Source organism: Acinonyx jubatus, chromosome E4 (genome assembly GCF_027475565.1).
Source record: "Acinonyx jubatus isolate Ajub_Pintada_27869175 chromosome E4, VMU_Ajub_asm_v1.0, whole genome shotgun sequence".
NCBI classification, from domain to species: Eukaryota; Metazoa; Chordata; class Mammalia; order Carnivora; family Felidae; genus Acinonyx; species Acinonyx jubatus.
Window position 1 is genome coordinate 23,166,993 of NC_069395.1, and position 18,166 is coordinate 23,185,158.

An 18,166-nucleotide genomic window follows, 5' to 3' on the forward strand; every position below is an offset into this window, starting at 1 on the left:
GCTAAAGGCAACACATGTCCACTTACTACTTCTTTTATAACAATGTCCAGAATATTGATAATAATGGGCATGCTAATTGCAAGAGGGTTGGGTTAAGTGTTAGAGCCAGGTTACTTCCAAAAAGAACCCTCTGTACATGTCTCTCCCATTGCCACCACTGTCTTGACAAATCTTTTTATTCATTTTCTCTTTTGACTTCTGTTTTCTAAAACCTCTGTTTATTGGAGAAAACTAACTATGGGCAATTACAATGTTTCTGCACTTTCTTGCAGTTTTCCTGCCTATAGTGCATTTTAGACAGGGTCCAACTGTAGAGTTTATTTGGGCCACGTCTTTGTGTGATGTCTTTCCACATTTGGTGATATTAGTAAGATTTTATGCAAAGTAAGATCCGAACATTCACACAATCTGTTCCTGGGAAGAATTTCTGCCATGATTACCTTTCTCTTTTTTTTCAATACTACTGAATTTGCTGAAAGCCTTAGAAACTTGAATGTTCTTTTATTTCCATCACTTCAATTTAGATTGCAAGGCAATCTTACAAACCCTAATCTCATTTTCCATTGAGAAAGGTTAATCCCTGCCCCACTCTCCCTATGTCTGTCTATCTATCTATCTATCTATCTATCTATCTATCTATCATCTATCTATCATCCATCTATCCAAATTGAGGTAACTTATTTGGTTAAAAATAATAATGTAATATTTATTAAAGATTTTTTTAATTTTATTTTTTAAGCAATCTCCACACTCAATGTGGGGCTCTAACTCACAACCTTGACATCAAGAGTCATATGATTTACCAACTGAGCCAGGTGGGCTCCCCAATAATGCAATATTCTCATTTAGTTGAGCACTTCTTACATATTTTCTGTTTCTGAAGAAAAATTTTGAAAGCACAAGCTGCTCAGAAAAGGGATCACAATATAGTGAAATTAATTAATGTTTCCAGGAGGCTTCTGAACTATTTCAATAAATTACTCATTTAATTTAAATAATGCCATAATAGTCATAAGCTTCCTAATATCCAACTGACGATAAACCTGTAAATACTGCTAGAATACTAAAAGGGTGTTTTTTTAAGCCCTCAAACAATGAGAAATTTAACTTTGTAAGTGTAAAAAACCACTTTGCCAATTTCAAAAGACACAGTTTTAATACCCCGTGGACACTGTGAGGGCATTACCTACTAGAAAAGAAAAAGGAAACTTTCATTGAGAACAAATGTCAACAGAGAAACAATTTACTCATGTGCTTATCTCAATGGACAAATGTCAGCAAAGTTACACACAATAAATATGCTTATCTCTCTGGCTGCTTTCTCAGTGAATGTAGTAAAAGCATTTTGGGTAAGAAAATGTTTTATTATATAGAAATATCCTGCGCAGCATAGGACATTTTGTATCTGAGTTGAAGAAACTAATATTTGCTATTGTTAGAATCAACCCCCTCCTTAGCAATACCCTGATTCTACATTGTCGATCCTCTGCCTTTATTCCATGTCTCTTCTGATTTTCTTCTTTTCACAAAATTTGTTAAAATATGCGTTTCAACAGTGACAACCTAAACCCCCATCCTCTGATCTGTTTTGCAAACCATTATATATTTATTTCGGTCTTAGGATACAAATGTATGTTAATTTCCTACTCTATCAGGTTAAATCAGAACTTTTTATAAGGAGATAGACTTTAAAATTAATAAGGAACAAGGGACACCTGGGTGGCTCAGTCAGTTGAGCATCGGACTTGGGCTCAAGTCAGGATCTCACAGCTCCTGAGTTTGAGCCCAGTATTGGGCCAGTGGCTGACAGTGCAGAGGCTGCTTGGGATCTTCTGTCCCCCTCTCTCTACTCCTTCTCCACTCGCATTCTCTCTCTCAAAAATAAATAAATCTTTAAAATATTAATAAGGAACACAAAATTTATTACCATCATAACAATTTAATGTAATATGTTCTTCCTCATCCTTATCATATGTATGTGAATCTGCTTCCCAGAACCTAGCTTTGCCATGTGTGAAAGAACCTGGCTTCCCCTCCACCTCCAGCAGTTAGAGGTGTTTCTTAAAACTTTGTAAACAGTTATAATGAAGCATACTATGCATAGAAAAAAGTACATAATTTAGAAAAAAGCACACAGAAAAAAGTACAGCCAGTTAAGCAGTGATGTCGGCTCAGGTCATGATCTCGCAGTTTGTGGGTTCAAGACCCAAGTCAGGCTCTGTGCTGACAGCCCAGAGCCTGGAGCCTGCTTCAGATGCTTCGTCTCCCTCTCTCTGCCCCTCGCTTTGTCTCTGTATCTCTCTTAAAAAAATTAAAGTACTTAATTTATAATTTTACTATTTAAAGAAATATTACAGAGTGAATATGACCTGGTAAATGCTACCACAAAAGGTGTAACTGCAACATCACCCCAGAATCCTCATTTACCCTCTCCTATTAGTGTTCCATTTATCCTGCCCCAATTTAACTGCTGCCTTGATGGCAAACTCCATCCTTTAGTTTTGATTTTTTTAACTTTATATTAATGGAAGCATGCAATATATTCCCTTTTTTTATGGATTTCTTTTCACTCAGCATCATGTTTGTAAGTTTCATTCAGTTTGTTGAATGTGTCTGAAGACTTTTCATTTCATTGCTGCCTACTGTCACAGAATATGGCTACTTTCAGCAGGCATTAATACTACAAAATATGGATCACACTGTGAAAGGTAGGGTTTTTGTTTTGTTTGCTTTGATTTTAGTTTCATCTCAGAAAGTCATGAATCTGAAAGTCAAAATTTATAAGAAACATTAAAAGGATATTCAAAGATTATTGGGTAGTCAAAGCAAGAGCCGATATCTATTGTAATTATCTTACTAAATTCCAAAGTAAAAGAGTTATTTTCATTTTAAGATTTAATTTTGCAAAGGTCATGATATTGAATCGTTTTTTAACAAAAGAGTTTCTACTTTTATAGAAAAGAAAGGATACACACAAAAACATATATGCACATACAAGTGTAAAGTATCTTGCATTTTATATGCAATAATTCAAAGAATTTATTATAACCAAAATTTTACTTTTGAATACAAGATGAAAGATATAAGAAGATATTTGTTTTTCTAAAAGAGATTTTATTTATTTATTTTTAAATGTTTATTTATTTTTAGAGAGAGAGAGAGAGTGCATGAGCATGCCTGCCCATGGTGAAGGGGCAGAAAGAGAGGGAGAGAGAATCCCAAGCAGGCTCCATACTGTCAGTACAGAGCCCAATGTGGGGCTCGATCCCACCAACCATGAGATCATGACTTGAGCAGAAATCAAGAATTGGATGCTTACCCAACCAACTGAGCCACCCAGGTGCCCCAGAAATTAAAAGATATTTGTAATCAAATAAAATTTTTATTTTACTTATTCAGTAATCCCTTTATTAAACTCACTGTTTCTATAGACTATCATATTTGAAATATAATCTGAAGGCATACTTATTAATATTGCTCATTTATTAATATTGACAAAATAATCTCTTTTCTATTCATCTGAGTAAATTTAAGTACACAGACTCTTTTTATATAAGACTTATAATCATTTAAACTAATCTTACTGTTTTCCACCAGTATCCACACAAAATCAAATACTTTTCTTCTGAGCAAATCTTAAAATTCTAACTTAAAACTTAACGATGTCTGTTAAAGATTTTCAGAAGCAACTCGAGATTCATGCCCTTCCTTTCTCCTGGAATTCTTAGTCAAGAATAACATTAACAGACCAAGACAACTCTTAAACCAGGTGAATTAAAGGCAAGTTGAGTGAGTGGAGATTGTAGCCTGTGCGACACAAAAGACTAAAAACAGGTTTGCAGTGTGACCAATACCTCACTTTGTGTGCTCTAGTTATGCAGTAAAACCATCCTGAGTCTTTCTCTCAGGATTTTAACAAAGCATCTTTTGAATGCTCCCAAAGAGTAAGTCTACAAGAGTAATCCTAAATTATTTGGGGTCTAAGAATTTGCATGGATTAACATTTTCATGTCACCTGAAAGGTGAGATTATTGGGTAGGAAAGTATATTGTTTACCTTTATAGAAAACCACCAACCTATGTTCCAAAGTCGCTCTCACTTTGACGTTCTTATGAACTCCACATCTTCACTAGTATCAGTTGTTTGAATGTCAGCCTGTGGAATGGTGTGGAATGGTATGATATCGTGGTTTTCATTTTCACTTTTCCAATGACAATGATTTTGAGCATTTTCATGTGTCTCTTGGCCAACTGTGTATTTTCTTTGTAACATGTAAGAGACATAGGCATTCCTTATATATTCTAGACACAAGTCTTTTATCAAACCTAAGTGTGTAGGTATTTTCTTCTCATTGCAAAAGTGTACTATCATAAGGCCTTCCCTTCTGGGATTTTTTGTTGTTGTTGTTGGTTTGGTTTGTTTGTTTTTTTCTGTCCGAATACTTTATGAATCACCTCTAGGCCTGTGCCTAGCTAGGTGGGCTTCAGGGAGGGGCTCACCATTGACCAGCCCAGCTGGGAAAATGAGACAGCCTTGGTCTAACCCTCCAGGGTCACTGACTGTAGAATTTAAAGAGGCAGGTCTGACCTTTCCTGAGTTGGCATGGGGTATCCAGGCAGAGGCACAGGTGCGGGCCAACATCCCAAGTTTTCCATTTGTGTGCCACCCTTGCTGTGTTTGGAGAAGTATCCCTTGCTGTTGTATACGTTGGGTTTGATTGTGTCACTGCCTGACTTCCAGCCGGCAGGACAAATTTCCCCGTGTTAATTCCTGTACTGGACGGACTTCCCCGTGTTCGTTCCTGTGGTGGACAGACTTCCCCACTCTCATTCCTGTACTGGAAGACCTGGACCAGGTGCAGGAGCTTCCTCCACTGAGCTCCCCACAGGCAAATCATTGACAGTGATCTGGCGAAGGACACTGCTGCCATCAGTGATAAAGAGGCCCCTGTATGCAATGCCTTAAATCTTCCTTCAGCACACCATAATCTTGGGACAAACTTCTGGTTACACCTGCCAGCAGAGGGATGTTGGGGGGGGTGAGGCAAGCTGCCTTCTTTCCTAGGCTTGTTGATCCCCACCAGGGGGATGAACTGAGAGTCGACAGAGACCCCCAACACCTCACAGTCCAGCCTGCGTAAATCCTCAGCATGTTCACTGAAAGCAATGATCACTGTGGGTCACCCAGGGTGAAGTCCAGCAGGTAGACAAAGAGGACCAAGTATTTCCATCTGTAGTCAGAAAGCTTCATCTCCTTGAAGGAGCCATCCACCATGGCAGCGGGCTGGAAATTCAGGGCAGGCTTTCCTATGGGTTGCCAGAGGTAAGCACTGAAAGCCACATGGGCAAAAACAAGGACATACGGACTGACAGATGCACAAACATGCATTCTCAGCACCCCCTTCTCGGAATTCTTTTAATGCTATTACAGTTTCTCCTTTCTTTATAGAAATTATTTAAAATAGTTTAAATTTAAATTTAAACCTAAATTCCAAATCAATTAATCTGTGTGTGTAAAGAGGATAAAATGGCTTTTTAGATAATTTAATTGGTTTTGTGTTGTATTCTATTAAAATCCACTGTGTTGAGAACTTTAAATGATATTGATATATATGTGTGTGTGTATATATATATATATATATACATATATATATATACATATATATACACATATATACATAGGGTTATTCTCAGTTGCTTTGTTGCAAATCTGAATTTATCTCTAGACATGCTTGAACCATAATGCTGATTCATGGCCAATAAAAGGCAACATGTACTGCTTTGTGATTAAAATAGTTCTGTAGCCAAGTTTGAAACATATCATGAGCCAGCCTGTATCTAACTTATATACATACATATATTACATACTAATATAACACATATACATATATTACATATATATGCAATATAAATTTCAGTCTTATAGTGTCTGTTACCTTTTAGTTGTTTGAGCTAACTTTTAGTTTTAGCTTTTGCGTTAATTGAGCCAGATCATGTAGCCAAGTTTGGACTGTAAAACCAGATAGCATACAAAATACCCATTCTCTAAATCCTTCCAATAATCCAAAAAGGTGTAATTATTATACATAGCATGGTATGTTGTTATATTTTGTGTATTTGGTGAATAATTATTCGTTGAACAAGACGATTCCAAATAAGGTTGGTATCAAATTGAGAATTAGGTTATACTTGATAACGGAGTTCTAATCAGAGGAAATTATTAAATATGCCATTTTATATGTTTTTTTTTTCATTTTTCTCATGCTGTCTATGCTGTCTATGTTCTATTAAAACAAATGTCAAAAGTATTTTAATCCTATATATTTTATTTTCATTTTAAACATTGATTAATATCAACAAACATATTCATAATATAAACAATAGTTAAATGATAAACAGTCAATTATAATCTCTGTTGATAATTTTCTAATAGAAATGGTTTTTTGTTTTTCAGTTTTTAGTTGTTTGTTTGTTTGTTTGTTTGTTTTCTAGAGGCAGCACGAGCAAGGGAGAGGAGTGGAGGGAGAGAGAACTCAAGCAGGCTCCATCCTCAGTGTGAAGCCCAACCGGGAACTCAGTCCCACAATCCTGGGATCATGACCTGAGCCAAAATCAAGAGTCAACGTTTAACAGACTCAGCCACCCAGGCATCCTATTCTCCTGAAGCTATTCCAAAAAATAGAAATGGAAGGAAAACTTCCAAACTCTTTCTGTGAAGCCAGAATTACCCTGATTCCAAAACCAAAGACCCCACTAAAAAGGAGAACTATACCACTTTCTCTGATGAACATGGAGGCAAAAATCCTCCACAAGAGAGTAGCCAACCAGATCCAACAATACACTAAAAAATATTATTCACCACGACCAAGTGGGATTTATACCTGGGAAGCAGGGCTGGTTTAATATCCACAAAACAACCAATGTGATTCATCACATAGTAAAAGAAAGGACAAGAACCAGATGATCCTCTCAATAGATGCAAAGAAAGCACTTGACAAAATACAGCATCCTTTCTTCCTAAAAACCGTCAAGAAAGTAGAGATAGAAGGATCAAACTCGAGATCATAAAAAGCCATATATGAAAGACCCAACGCTAATATCATCCTCCATGGGGAAAAACTGACAGCTTTCCCCTGAAGGTCAGGAACAAGACAGGGATGTCCATTCTCACCACTATTATTCAACATAGTATTGGAAGTCTTAGCCACAACAATCAGACAACACAAAGATATAAAAGGCATCCAAATAAGCCAGGAGGATGTCAAACTTTCACTCTTTGCAGATAATATGATACTCTATATGGAAAACCCAAAAGATTTCACTAAAAAACTGCTAGAACTGATTCATGAATTCAGCAAAGTTGCAGGATATAAAATCAATGCATAGAAATCGGTTGCATTCCTATACACCAAAAATGAACCCAACAGAAAGAGAAATCAATCCCATTTACAATTGCACCAAAAACCATAAAATACCTAGGAATAAATCTAACCAAAGAGGTGAAAAATCTATACGCTGAAAACTATAGAAAGCTTATGAAAGAAATTGAAGAAGACACAAAAAAATGGAAAAAGATTCCATGCTCCTGGATAGGAAGAACAAATATTGTTAAAATGTCGATATTACGCAAAGCAATCTACATATTCGGTGCAATCTCTATCAAAATAACACCAGAATTCTTCACAGAGCTACAACAAACAATCCTAAAGTTTGTATGGAACCAGAAAATATCCAAAGCAATCTTGAAAAAGAAAAAGCAGGAGACATCAGAATCCCAAACCTCAAGCCGTTTACAAAGCTATAACAATCAAGACAGGATAGTAGTGGCACAAGAATAGACCCATAGATCAATGGAAGAATAGAGAACTGAGAAATGGACCCACAAAAATATGGCCAACTAATCTTTGACAAAGCAGGAAAGAATATCCAATGGAATAAAGAGAGTCTCTTCAGCAAGTGGTGCTGGGAAAACTGGAGAGTGACATGCAGAACAATGAACCTGGACCACTTTCTTACACCAGACACAAAAATAAGGTCAAAATGGATGAAATACCTCAATGGAAGACAGGAAGCCATCAAAATCCTCGAGGAGAAAGCAGGCAAAAACCTGTTTGATCTTGGCCGCAGCAACTTCTTACTCAACATGTCTCTGGAGGCAAGGGAAACAAAAGCAAAAATGAACTTCTGGGACCTCATCAAAATCAAAAGCTTCTGCACAGTGAAGGAAACATTCAGCAAAACTAAAAGGCAACCGACAGAATGGGAGACAATATTTGCAAATGACATATCAGATAAAGCGTTAGTATCCAAAATCTATAAAGAATTTACCAAACTCAACACCCAAAAAACAAATAATCCAGTGAATAAATGGGCATAAGACATGAATCAACACTTCTCCAAAGAAGACATCCAGATGGCCAATCAACACATGAAAAAATGCTCAACATCACTCAACATCAGGGAAATACAAATCAAAACCACAATGAGATACCACCTTACACCTGTTAGAAGGAGTAACATTAACTCAGGCAACAACAGATGCTGGCGAGGATGCTGACAAACAGGATCTCTTTTGCATTGTTGGTGGCAACGCAAGCTGGTGCAGCCACTCTGGAAAACAGTATGGAGGTTCCTCAGAAAACTAAAAATAGAACTACCCTATGATCCAGCGATTGCACCGCTAGGTATTTATCCATGGGATACAGGTGTGCTGTTTCGAAGGGACACAGGCACCCCCATGTTTATAGCAGCACTATCAATAATTGCCAAAGTATGGAAAGAGCCCAAATGTCCATCAATGGATGAATGGATAAAGAAGATGTGGTATATTACTCGGCAATCAAAAAGAATGAAATCTTGCCATTTGCAACTACGTGGATGGACCTGGAGAGTATTATACTAAGCGAACTTAGTCAGAGAAAGACAAATATCGTATGATTTCACTCATATGAGGACTTTAACACACAGAACAGATAAACATAAGGGAAGGGAAGCAAAAATGATATAAAAACAGGGAGAGGGACAAAACATAAGAGACTCTTTATATATAGAACAAACAGTGGGTTGCTGGAGGTGTTGTGGGAGAGGGGATGGGCTAAATGGGGAAGGTGCATTAAGGAATCTACTCCTAAAATCATTGTTGCACTATATGCTAACTAACTTGGAGGTCAATTAAAGATAAATAAATAAATAATTTAAAATAAAGGAAAATATAACAAACAGCCAGGAATTTATCCATGTATATATGTAATAAAAAAATGCTGAAGGAAACAGAAATCAAAGCATGGGAACACACGACAGACTTGTAGGCACTGAAAAATCACTCCAATTTTCTTATTTACAAATGAGGACAATCTGTTTCAGAGGAGGGAAAAAATGACATGTGAAGGCCTTCTAGAATTAGAACTCAGTTCTCTACTCTCAAATCCCTGAATGTTTGCACGTGGGGCATAATACAGCATCAGCAGCTCCGAACTGTAGCTTATCCCCTAGAGCACAATATTCATGAAGTGTTTGTCATTTCAAAAGTTATTTCACCAGTTGTTGGCTTAGGGTCTGGACTTTTAGTCAGAATCGATTCACCTGAACCACCATATCAGAACTTAAAGCCAGATTTCTATGATATTTCATCTTGTGATTACTAATTTATAGATATGGAGATTGAGGGTAAATTTTTTAAAAATATTGTTTAATGGAATATACATATCAAGAACGTGGCTAAGGTAGATAATACTCAAAACCAAGGCCATTTTACGCCTGGGTGGTGCAGTCGGTTAAGCGTCCGACTTCAGCCAGGTCACAATCTTGCGGTCTGTGAGTTCGAGCCCCGCGTCAGGCTCTGTGATGGCTCAGAGCCTGGAGCCTGTTTCCGATTCTGTGTCTCCCTCTCTCTCTGCCCCTCCCCAGTTCATGCTCTGTCTCTCTCTGTCCCAAAAATAAATAAACGTTGAAAAAAAAATTAAAAGAAAAAATAATAAAGGGGCGCCTGGGTGGCACAGTCGGTTAAGAGTCCGACTTCGGCCAGGTCACGATCTCGCGGTCCGTGAGTTCGAGCCCCGCGTCAGGCTCTGGGCTGATGGCTCAGAGCCTGGAGCCTGTTTACGATTCTGTGTCTCCCTCTCTCTCTGCCCCTCCCCCGTTCATGCTCTGTCTCTCTCTGTCCCAAAAATAAATAAACGTTGAAAAAAAAAATTAAAAAAAAAAAAAAAACCAAGGCCATTTTAGTTGAACTCTATTTATTTTACAAGGCATCCCCTTGTCACCCCAAACCCCCAGGAGAACCCTTTGAATTAAAGAAAAATCCCATCAAGAGATATAAAATAATAAAGTAAAAGTTTCTTCATTTTACCATTGTTAATAGAAGACCGAATGTATAACATTTGCTTCCAAAATTTTAGTAAATGGAAAAAAATATGTGGGGGAAGACATAAAATTGAAACAGAGGTTAAAAATCACATTAAATATTAGCCTCGACATCCAATTTATTTTTGTATTTTTTGGCAATATAATGCATTTAGAAAACTCAGGTGCACATTGTTGTAAATAGCAATTGCTTTTTAAAGTCATCTACCTTGTAATTTCAGGATATTTTTCAGTTAAATAAAAATGACAGGAAAAAACTTCATTCTAAGAGCTGTGTAAATAAAATAAAATAAAAATAAAAAGAGTTGGTCACTTAACCAACCAAGCCATCCAGACATTCCAATTTTTCACCATTCTTTTTTGTTTTTTGTTTTTAATTTTTTTTTATGTTTTTATGTACTTTTGAGAGAGAGAGAGACAGAAAAACAGACAGACAGAGCATGAGTAGGGGAGGGACAGAGAGAGGGGGAGACACAGAATCTGAAGCAGGCTCCAGGCTCCGAGCTGACAGCACAGAGCCCCATGCGGGGCTTGAACTCGTGAACCGTGAGATCGTGACCTGAGCCGAAGTCAGACGCTCAACCGACTGAGCCACCCAGGTGCCCCAATTTTTCACCATCCTTAATAGAATGGTTTCTCTGCATGTATACTCAATTCTGAATACACTAATTGTTAAATTCTGGGGTCCTTCCCTTTCTTCCTAACTAAAGTCTATAGGCAGTTATTGATAATAATCATGCCTTTTATTGTTTTACTTTATGTCATTGTTATTATCCATTTTGCTGCTGTTTTTGTAATTAGACACCTAGTGACAGCATAACTTGCAATTGGTCTTTAATTTTTTTGTGCAATTGAACAAACAAAACAATAGGCTGCAGATATCATAGAGCAGAGGCTATTTTTATTTTCTTCTATTCCACAATATTTATCAGTAGCCTAGCACAGTGCTTGGAACATAGTAACTGTAAAATATCTGTTAAACATATAGATGAAACTAGTATATCTAGACTACTATTTTTGAGAGAATCTGTAAAGAGAATGTTTCTGGATTTCCAAAGTTATTCTTTTAGGCTTCTTTGAATATATTATAGAAACTTTTACAGATATAGATATTATAGATAAACTTGTCAGTGTAAGTTGCCTAATCAATTTGAATAAATATTTTAGTTTTTTAAAATTATCATACAATGGAATATTGTTAATAATTTGAAGTTGACATTAACTTAGTTATTTATTGTGTGCAGTAAACTGTCTTGTTTTACTTAATGAGCTCACATAACACTTAAAATGACATTGTGATCCAGCTTATGTTATGCCCATTTTATAACCATGTATAGTTGTGTATGAAAGTTTATACAGTTAGAACTGTGATTTAAATTAAATTTTCTATGACTTAAAATTGCTCAAAACCTTAGGCACTTTACTACCAGATCTCTTTAAATAACTCTAAGAATGAATTCATTTCTGACCCAATATATTTTGAATCTGTATACACTCATCAACAGCTAGAAAAAAAGGTATTTTTTGCTAAAACTGATTATTTTTTTGAATGATTATTTTTAATATAAAGGTAAATGTCACTGTACTGTCAGTTTTTGTTGGTCTTAGTTTTTGCGACACTGTTTTTAATCAAAGAAAAAATATCTTTTGTACCAAAGTGGAATGCATAGCAGTATTTAGTGAATTCTAAATGCAAGGATGATGCATGTCTTTCTTTTTTACTTTTTAAACCAGAACATATTATTTGTAAGTATTAAAGTACATAATTATTTTGAAGCACAATTTAATAGGAGTTTCTTTTTACTGATGCAGATTATTTTAGAGAACTTTTCATTTCTCATTAAAAAAAAATTCATCTTGACCTAAATGGGAGACAGAACATTTTGCATACTGCAGATGCCCTGCTGCCAACACTAGAATGGCAATACAGCAATTACACATCAGAGAGGCTGAATGCATCTTTAAACCAGGAAGCAAGCTGGATTTCCATTAATATTTATAAAAATAACGAACAACGTGAATGAAACACTAAAGTAAAAGGTAGATGTCTACCATATTTTCTGATTTTCTCATGATTTAAAGCAACTGTGTACTAATTTCAGGTAATTTTTCCAGTTGTCATACTTACCTCTTTGTCTCAGCTTACTAGTCTGTTAAAATCATAATAATAATTTATTGAGTGTTGTCAGAAACATACTAAGTGCTTCAGTAGTAGCAGCGATGGGAATAGTAGCTGAAATAGAAGCAGCAGCGGGAGTAGTGGTGGTTATTGAGCAGTAAGGGAATAAAAAGCACTTTATATTCAATGCTCAGGGAAGGGCACTTAAAAATAGTTACAAACAATCTTTGTGGTGTTGCATCAGAATGGAGTGTGAGGTTTGGGAGGGAGGGAGCCCTTTCCCACCCAGTTTTATCCCATACAGGGTAGGGATCTTTGGTAAGAGAGGGAGTTCCGTGCACTAAAATTAAGTCTTCCTTTTAAAAATGTGTGTTGTGTAAATAGTGTAAGAGGATTCATGGGGCTTTTTTGGAGCTGTTATGAATATGCTTGAGGTTCATTAGGCTTTCAAGATGCTGTTAATGTGCTGCTACATTAGAACCCAGGGACTGTGGTGCTTACTTGGCTCGAAGCGCCGGTGCAGAGGGACCACTCAACTTTCTCATGAAGCGAACCAAAACTGCTCAGACTGAATAGTCTGCTTATGAGGTTAAAAAAAAAAAAAAAGAAAGGAAACGTCCCCATCCTAAGAAGCTACTAATTTTATTTTATTTTTGATCATATTGTTACAAATTTTGTAAATTGTAAGCTGGACACGAAACTATTCTCGGAACAATATCCTAGACATTCCACACTTGTAGTATGTGGCAAATATGTTTTAGTCTGTCTCTTCTTAAGTGAGATTCAATAGATCAAAAGTTTAAAGTGAGAGATTGAAGAAAGATTAAGTAATTTTTAGCCTATACATATAAAAGTTTAGAAACTAAAGATGTTGTGGCTAGCCGATATATAGTATTATACCAAATTGTCATACAATATTATACTTGACTTGCTCCTGGAGACCAGACTGTTATTAGCTCAGTTAAAAAGTGAAAGGTGTGCAGGACATTTCTTGCCAAAACAACTTACTTTTCTTCCTATTTGCCTTTCAGAAATTTAAACTTAGTTTTCAATGGCATATACTTTTAGGAAAAGAATTTTAGGTTAGATCACAATGGTGATCTAACCACAGAACACTCCTTGAATCCTGGTAAAGTCATGACATTATCTTTTTTTGAAGGAAGTACTGAGGATCATGTAGTCGAAATCATCCCCAGTGCTAGCTTCTCTTCTCCTACATCCCCAAGAGATTGTTAGTCAGCTACCATGTGACAACGTACATAATACACTACCTTATATCACAACATATTCTGTAATTATTCTTTTTAGAAAAGAAAATTAAGAAAGGAACAATGTTGGGTCATGAGATAGTTCTACTTTTAATGTTTTGAGGAACCTCCATACTATTTTCCAGAGCAGCTTCACCAGTTTGCATTCCCACCAACAGTTCAAGAAGGTTCCCCTTTCTCTGCATTCTAACAAACATCTGTTGTTTCCTGAGTTGTTAATTTTAGCCATTCTGACAGGTGTGAAATGGTATTTCATTGTCATTTTGATTTGTATTTCCCTGATGATGAGCAATGTTGAGCATCCTTTCTTGTGTCTGTTGGCCATCTGGATGTCTTCTTTAGAAAAGTGTCTATTCATGTCTTCTGCCCATTTCTTCACTGGATTATTTGGGGGTGGGGATGTGTTGAGTTTGATAAGTTCTTTATACATCTTGAATACTAATTCTTTATCTGATATGTCTTTTGCAATATCTTCTCCCATTTGGTTGGTTGCCTTTTAGTTTTGTTGATTTTTTCTTTCCTTCACTGCGCAGAGTTTTTATCTTGATGAGGTCCCCATAGTTCATTTTTGCTTTGGTTTCCCTTGCTTCCAGAGACATGTCAAGTAAGAAGTTGCTGTAGCCTAGGTCAAAGAGGTTGCTGCCTCTTTTCTCCTGTAGGATTTTGATGGTTTCCTACCCTATGACCAAGCAATTGCACTGCTAGATATTTATCCAAAGGATAAAAAATGCTGATTTGTAGGGGGCACATGCACCCCAAGGTTTATAGCATCACTATCAATAATAACCAAATTATTGGAAGCACCCAAATGTCTATTGATTGATGAATGGATAAAGAAGATGTAGTACATATATACAATGGAATATTACTCAGTGATCAAAAAGAATGAAATCTTGCCATTTGCAACAATATGGATGGAACTAGAGTATATTATGTTAAATAAAATAAGTCCATCAGAGAAAGAGAAATATATGGTTTCACTCATATGTAGAATTTAAGAAATACAACAGATGAACATAGGGGAAGGGAAGATAAGATAAAAACATAGAGGTTTCACTTATTTATATATATATATACATTTATTTATATATATATATAAATATATATAAATATAATGCATATAATGTTTCTAAAGTCTGCTAATGTTGATCCTGTGAATGGGGGGCAGGGGCAGGGGCAGAAGTAGTCTATAAGACTGTGAACCCCAAGAGGTTGTCTTATTCATCTTCAAATACCCTAACTCTGTCAAAGGACGTTCTTACTAATTATTTGCTGATTAAATGCCTGAACTCACATGGCTAAGTGAGACAGGTACAGAAACAAATTTAACAGGATGTTTTAGGGGCAAAATGAGTAGTGAGGTCACAAAGGAAAAATTAAATATATCATGTAAAGAGTTTAGGAAAGGTAAAAAATGAGTTGAATGTTGATGGATGAGTAGTTTCTGGCCAGTAAATAAAGTCTTTTTGGAAATTAAGAATAACCTCCAAAAGGCACCTGAACCATTAAATAAGGTGCCCTGCAGAACTGTAGATAGTTTGATAAGGCTGGATTGGAGAACTCTGGGGTAAAGTAAATAAAGCCCAGCTGGGCACTGGGAGTATCCCCATCATGGAAGCCCTGGTATAATGTGCTAAGAAATTTGGGCTTCATCCTCTAGGAAAATATATCCCCATCATGGAAGCCCTGGTATAATGTGCTAAGAAATTTGGGCTTCATCCTCTAGGAAAATATAATCCTCTGAAGATTTTTAAGCAATGGGGTTATGGTAATCTTGCATTTTAGAAAAAGCATTCTGGCAGCTATGGAAAAGATGAATGGAGAAAAGCAAGTTAGGAGGCGGAGGGACAATCCTGGAGAATATGACAAAAGTTGAGAGAAGAGCAAAATGGGAGTCTGAACTAAGGCATCAGCTGTGGAGGTGCAAGTGAACACATGAACAAAAGGTGATGCTTGTAGGAACAGGGATAAAAGCATAATAAAGTGGAAAGCTAGTTCCCAATTATTGCCTAAATGATTGAGATGGAGTAAATATCTATAATTGGTGAAAGAAAAGAGAATACTAGGAAGCTATGTATGGCATTTTTACTGGAGTTGTCAAGGAAACATCAGGATACAGAGGATAAAACTTTTTGAAGATGCAATGGGCAAAATAAACAATCTTTAAAATCTCCTCAAAGAGATGGTATTTGAAATATGGAAGAAAACAAGTGCAAAAGTGAGGGGTGCATTAAAACAGAATGAGGAAAGGTCCTGGGGGAGAACAGGAGGTACAACAATATATAAAAGAAGCAAGCAAAGAAAGAACATCCAGTGAGTGAGACTGAAAATTAACAAGAGAGAAAGTAGGAGATAAGGCAGAATGTGCTGTACTGGAGGCCAAACAAGGGCATCACTGTAGGAGTACAAATATAAAATCTCACAAGGCATCTACTGACCAAACCATAGGCAGTGATAATACATATGATTAAGACATCTGAAGTGAAATTCTGTGTGCAGAGAATACTTGAAATCTCCTTTTATTCAGGCTAGAATCCACTAACATTTCATTGATTTGCTAAATCCTCTGAGATTAAGTGGATCCCTTTGATCTTTACTAAAATACAATAAAAATAGAAGAGACTCCACCATCTCAGATGCCTAACATCATCTCATTAAGTAATGGGATTATCAGTTGCTTATATAAAAGTAAGAACAATAGAATATGATTAAATGGTATGATATGTTAGATAAGTAAGTGTTGTAGAAGTCCCAGGGCTGAGAAGTCAATTTCAGATGAATCAGATTGAACAAAAACAAGAAAAGAATGCCATGATTTCCTTGGGAATAGTGGTCAGTGGAATTATTAGGTAGATCGCTGGTATTTGTGGAAGGAATAAGTGAGCTAAACAGAACACAGTAGAAAACAGTGAAAGTATAGGAAAGAATAGTTCTGAGTAATGACCTTTAGTGCTAATTGTACCAACAAGTTCTTATGTCCATTGAAATCAGTCATACCATGTGTGAAAGGTGGACAAATCTGTATTGATTCTTGAACCTTGATACATTTTCCATAGTATACACAAACACGATTAAAAATATAATGCCAAGACTGACAATGTGCTCTTCTAACAAAGAGCAATATCTCAGAAAATAATTGGAAACCCTTTGTAAGAATCCACTAATATGCAGTTTGATGGGTATGGTTAGATAGTGAGAACAGCCAAAATACAAGAAAATGTGGGAACAAGGTTTGAATTCTTTAATGCTGTAAAACAGACATCCACCATGAATGGTTCTGGATGAAGTAGAGTTTGCCTAGTGATGTCCCAAAATAGGAAGCAGAGGAGAGTAGGGAAAATGTTCTTTTTTATTCTTTTAACTTTATTTAATTATTTTGAGAGAGAGCAAGCAACCAGAGTAGAGGTAGAAAGAGAGAGAGAGGGCTCCATGCTGTCAGCACAGATCCTGACAGGGAGCTTGAACTCACAAACCATGAGAGATCATAACCTGAGCCTAAACCAGGTGTCAGATGCTTAATGGACTGAACCACCCAGGTACCCCAAAGGTGTTCTTTTTTAAAACAATAGGGGAATAAACCCACAGGAAAACTGGATTTTTAAATAATTAAGACTTGGTAGGGAAAAAAGTTTAAAAGAAAGCTGTATGTGAAAGAAAGGAAGGAAGGTGGGAAGGTAGGAAGGAAGGAAGAGAAAGCCGTATGTAGAAACTGGCCTCAGCACAGAATTCTGCAGAAGACAGAAAGAAAAAAAAAGTGTAATGAAGATAAATGTATCCAAAGTCTTCAAACTGCTGTACCCTCAATTTTTTCCCCGGGTACTTAAACCCTTGCCAGACAAACAAACAAAAATGAACAAATCTCTTGTTCAGAAACTGCAGTGTTATACTTAAGTTTTACTTTCTTATAAACCCCAGAAGTGAGTTCCATGACCCAAATCCAAGACTCAGCCATCCAGCAACTTTAATACAGGCTCAATTTCATAAATTCTTTTTCCAGTCTTATGATCTTACAATATATTAACCATAAAAAACAAAGAAAGTTTCTTTAAGCATGGGGACATTATTTGTCTGCTCAAAATTAAATGATTCCCTGATGCACTCAGGGTTAAGTCCAGACTGCTTGACATTATCTGCAAAGTCCTCCCTGAGTTTGCCCCTGAGCATCTACACAGCCTCATTTTTAGTAACTCTGCACTTTGAATTTTATCCTCTAACCCGTATACAGATCTCCTTATAGATTGGTAACAAAACCAAGTTCTTGAGCTGCCTTTATGCCTTTGCACATCATCTCTTCATTTCCTTGGCCACTCTCTTTATGCTCTCAACATCCTAAGCTATATGAATGTCTACTCTTTGAGGATAACACACAAGTATTAGAAAATGAAAGCTTTTGGAACAGCCTCATCTGGTCTCAATTT

At 36.4% G+C, this 18,166-nt stretch overlaps 1 pseudogene; it reads right to left on the minus strand.

Annotated features, from left to right (window-relative positions):
* Window positions 1-2,932: 2,932 nt before the first annotated feature.
* LOC128313021 (peroxiredoxin-2-like) lies at window positions 2,933-5,489 on the minus strand (annotated as a pseudogene).
* Window positions 5,490-18,166: the final 12,677 nt, after the last annotated feature.